This window comes from Alligator sinensis, unplaced genomic scaffold, assembly GCF_000455745.1.
Source record: "Alligator sinensis unplaced genomic scaffold, ASM45574v1 scaffold278_1, whole genome shotgun sequence".
NCBI lineage: Eukaryota > Metazoa > Chordata > Crocodylia > Alligatoridae > Alligator > Alligator sinensis.
In genome coordinates, this window is record NW_005841952.1 from 3,413,851 (window position 1) to 3,419,144 (window position 5,294).

Genomic DNA, 5,294 nt, shown 5'->3' on the forward strand with positions numbered 1-5,294 from the left:
TTCTGCAGACAGGTTTTGCAGGTGGAGGGTCTGAGCTCTCTCATGTATATCAGGTAAGAGTGTTTCACAGTGCTCGGGGGCTGTTGGCGTGATGGGTGGGTTCTTAGCAAGCAGACACGTACCCTCCAAACTGAGTCTAAAGGACCAGTCTGTGGTTGAAGCCATAGGAAAAAACTCCTGTAGACTTTGCTGAGACCAAGAATCAGCCTAGATTCCCTCAAGACCTAAAGCAATGTATGCTTTACCTGCAGGAATGAATGCACAAGGATTCTCCATTGTAGTCTCAGCTCTGGCACGAATTTACCAACGCAGTCTTGGGCTTGTACAATGGGAATGATCCTTACCTGTCACTTCACAATGGCGGGGACTAATGAGTGATGTTTGTTTGTACAGTTCTTCAAGGCTGAGAGGCCTTGTGCAAGTCCCAAGGAGTATTACTATTGACTAGAAGTTACTAACTCCTGGTCTACTCTACCTCTGATACTTTATATTATAGGGGTCTGCTTCTACACCCCTGAAGTCCATAGGTGTTTTACCATGGACTTAATGGGAGCAAGGAGAGTCCCTAAATGAGTAGTGAGGGTGCATTTGCTACTGCTTCCAGTGTGCCATAAAGTCAGGAGCTTGGTCAGAAACTCCCAAAGGTCCTTGAGATGGTCTCAGTTTGAGAAAGGGAGTGCAGGTGGTGGTGGGCTTTGGGTCAAAGGCTCCTGCCACTCGCTTGAGACAGGGAGGCACAGCTCAGAAATGATCACGTGACAGAAATGGTGCCTGCCTAGAGTAGCTTCTGTCTGTGCACCTCCCATGCTGCCCTGCAGACCTGATCATCACTCCAGCACTGAAGGGAAGAGTATGAGCTCCCTTCGCAGTGAGGGACCATAGGATTCCCCAGCCTGCTTCTTTGTGAGCTGTGAAGTTTTGGTCTCTTTCCACTGGATTTGTCCAGTGCGTGCTGCCTACTGGGGTGACTGGCTTCCCAGAAACCAGGCCAGTCATGAGCGTGCAAGCCTGATCTGAAACCCGAACGAAGGCACGTAAACTATTGCCCTCCTGCCTCTCGCGTGCTAGTCTCTACTCAGCCATCGAGACAGCCAAAGGCAGCAAAACTCTTCATGTCCTTCCAGACGAGGTGGCTGTGCGGTCAGAGGTCACGTTTGTCACTGATCTTTGCTCACACAGGTGACGGGGGCAGCCCTCACTGCTTCATTTGCCCTTCCTGGGCTATTCTGGGCTGTGGCATTTAAAGCCCAGCCAGCTGCAGTAGCCTGGCTAACCTGACAAGCAATAAATTGCTGTTAGAGGAGCCTCTTGTGTCCTCCCCACCCCAGAAACATCCTTGACTTCTGAGGAATATTAGAGTGGGCATCAGCAAGGGAGAAGGACTCGAGAAAAACAATTTCCTTTCCTACTTCTCCAATCTGTTTTAGACCTCAGCAACCTTTTTGACCTGTAACTTTCCCTAGCTAGGGAAGGGAAAGCTGGTGGTGTGGTGGGAAGAGTGATGACCCCGAATTCCTGTCATCCCTTCCTGCGCTGTAACGGCAAACAAGTAAACGTTATGGAGCAAAGGCTGGAGGTGGCCAGAGGACCGTCTCCACCTACAAAAGGCTCCAGTTGCTCTTTCAAGAGCTTACATTGGAAAGTTTCTTTGGTCCCCAAAGAAGTGCTGGGGTGGAGTGAACTAGCTGGTTAGCTGTCCTCTGCTGCTGTTGTTAACCCTCCCCGAATCCACCCCCACACCCAGCTTTCTGTACCAGGGCAAATCTAACCAGCTAAAACATGAATGTAACCTGTTAAGTAGAGGTAGGGGGTGCTAGGAGCCCGTACCCTTCTTAACGGCACAGCTTCTTTCTTCGGTTTGACCCATGCTGTTTTGTGGTTCTTTTTTTTTTTTTTTTTTAACCTTAAGAAGATTTGTTTCTAATTTCATGCTGAGATTTGTTCAGCACCAGTTGTTGAGATGAAAGCATATTTGAGAGAACCTTTAATTTGGGGTGATGGGAACTAAATACATAAGGACTGAAAGAGATAGAAAGAGGGGGGAGATGTAGCAAGAGGTGAAAGGGATTTCAGCATCTCTTGCATTCAGTCTCCGTGGCTGAGCCCACCCTGAGCTTGGGGCGCTCCCGTGTTGGTTGTGTGGGGTTGTTCGTTGAGTTGGTGCGGTGTTGGCATCTTTCTTGCTTCCCCGTCCACCTTTTATCCCTAGGCTCACAGAAAAGGGGAGGGTGGAGAAAAGGATGTTTATAAAGCACACTTTCTACAGTAATATTAACCCTCTGGGTGCCAGTTGCAAGTGAGCAGCCACTCATTTCCCCTCTGACATTGTCGGGGACGGGGACAGTCTTGGAGACAGCGGGTCTCTGCTTGGTCATTTTTGCCTGCAGCCCCTGGTCTCTGTCTTGTGCTTGTGTTTTGTTTCAGTTCTTCCAGGATGAAACATTAAGGGGATTTGCTTTGAATGGATATTCTGGTAATTAAGGGATATCTTGATGGATTCCACTGACAAGAGAGCAAAGTGCTCTTGTTACAAAGGCCTTCCGGCCATGCTTCAAGCCTCTAGTGTGCCCCGTCACCCTAAATATTAGCCTGTGTAAAATCAGAGAGGAGAGGGGCAGATTGTCTTGAGCCCTCCTTTCATTTTGCTGTACCACGGGGCTGTGTATTGAGACCTCCATCCTTTCTGTGCCCTCCCCATCCCAGGTGCGCTTGAAGGTCAACCTTGTTTTTTCAGGTCGCTTCATGAAACAGGTCAACCTCTGATGCTTCCCAGTGCTTCACCGAGGCTGGTAGGTGGCATGAGGTGCACTGGCAGCAAGGTGACGCGGGATGGACTCATCTTGGGCATTGTTTTGCCTTTAGTTCATATACAGACACCCCCACCCCGCTCCCCTGTGGTCTGTGACTATACGCTTCTTGTAGAACAATCATGTTTCGGGGCAAAAACAAAGTGATTAGCACTCTTGGTCCCAGCATTTGAAATAAAGATAACTTGGGACCTTCTGTACAACTGTGGGGGCTCTCTGCATTTCCCTCGTGGGAAAAGCCTGTAGAAGTGTAAGAGCCCATGATCACCATTTTTCTATAGGGTCCTTGGGCCATCATCTGGGGTTTCATAGAGAATTTAGCCCTGCTTATAGAATTTTGTAAGCCGATTTCCAAACGCCGATTAAAAAGCGTCTCATTTTCTTGCGAACATAGTTTGCTAGGTTTGTAGAATCTATGAAACCCTATGACTTTTCCATCAATCCATATTGGTTTGGTTTCTTGTTAAACCTATAGGACTTTTCCCATGAAGTGGGATCTTCCCTAGAACTCCAGCTGATCCTCTTTTTGTGTCGGATAGGTTTTCCTTTTTTTAAAGAGCCTCTTGTCTATCGATTTAAAGAACCCCTTCGACCCTCAAAGAACATTCAACCTCGTTTCTGTTTCTTGAATGTTGAGTATTACAATGTATAACACACGTTAGGGTGCTCTTTGGTGCTGTTTCAACAGTAGCCGGTGGAACTGACTTTTTTAACAATAACAATAAAGGAAACATTAGTTCCACTGGTTCCTCAATGTTTGTCGTCGTGATTTTTTGTTCTTAGGGTTTCTTTCTTTTTGGGTTTGGGGTTTGTTTGGTTTTTTTCTATATATATATAATGAAGTTTCGTAGTGATCAACTACTGAATTTCTGTGGTATTGATTACTGACTCGTGCAATTCAAACTCTCAGCCGCTCCGGGGCACAGCAGCGTGGTGGCTACGGCAAAGGGGAGTTGGCTGTGTAACACTTTACCGGTAGGTTGGTTTTGACTTGTTGTGTTTTTAAATTGCACAGATGCACACAGCAAAAATCATTCGTGTGAGCCTGAATGGCAACTAGAGGGTTAATTTTTTGAACTTCAGGTATGCTACTCAAAAGAAGAAAATAAAAAAAATTAAAAAAAAGAAAAGAAAAACAAAACACTATTTTTTCAGTAAGCTTTTTTTTTTTTTTTTCTGTAAACGATTTAGAAATAAATCTGAGACATGATGGTGCTGTACCAAAGCCTTATAAGAAACTTACTCTGCGCTCTATATAATCTCTCTATATCTGTATTGTTGCTCTCAGCCTCTGTTTTTGTGAAGACCTGTAAAATACCAGCAGGGGCAGTAAAGACTGGAATTCGTACTCGGTCACGGGGGAGCCCCGGGGAAGGCCTCGCCCTGCTCTGGGCTCCCTGTTACGTGGAGGGCATTTGGGGCTGGGGAGGAGGCACGGCCCACATTTGTCTACAGTCCCTAATTTTGTAGCAAGAAGAGCGAATGGGGGCACCCTCGCCCCACCAGTCGGGTGCTAATTTGTTCTTGGCAAGTGACTGTAACCTCCCAGGGAACGTGAACAACTCCTTGCTCTCCTCCCCTCCCGGGAAGCCAACTGGGCAGAGAGCAGCCAGGGAGCTGGCGGTGTCTCCTGAAGAGTGTTAGCTGTCATGGGAAAACACCCAGCTGAGATTTGTCCGATCCGCCCTTCAAGGACTGGCTGAAAATCTTCCAACTGAGCCAAATTGCTTGGCCAGTGCAAAGCCAGACCTTGCCCGACTCGCTCTGTCCAGCCGTGTCTCGGCCCCTCCGCCTCTATCCAAAACATAGAGCGAACCCGATGGGCGTTCACTGGAGGCAACTCCTAGCCACGTCTGGTTTGGTGGCTCTAAGCAATAAACCCGCTCTGTCTGCCAAGGATGTTGGCCCCTTAGGCACTTGGGCTGTTGCCAGTTGAAAACCATACACGAACATAAATTGGAGGAAAATTTAATTTGAAACCCTGCCTTAATTGGGAGTGTTTTGTCCCTAGACCTTTGCCTGCTGGTATTTTATGGGCTGCTGAGTACTAAACAACTCATTGCCAGTAACATTGCATGTTCATAGATGAAAATTTTTCAAAAAACAGTTTAAAAAAAAATGTACCCAGTTAAGAAATTATGGCAGTGTTGCAATGTTACGTAAAACTAGCCATTCTGTAGGAGAATGATGGATTTTGGAACTGATTAAAGTTTAACAACATTTAATTGCTCCTCATGTAACATTACTCTGCTTCAGAAATGTTTTGTATTTTGATATAAATAAACATTTGTTAAAAAAGACACCGGAGGCGTATGCGGCATTTGTTTTACTTTCTGGCTGTCGTGACTCGTGTTATGGACACTGGTGAAGTCTTGCCCTTCGAGGTCCGATGTTCTTGTGAAATCCCACCAGTATCCTTGTCTGGGACTCCTGGGATAGCCCATCACTGTGCCTGGAGGACTAAGGGCTTCAGGATGGAGAATTCCT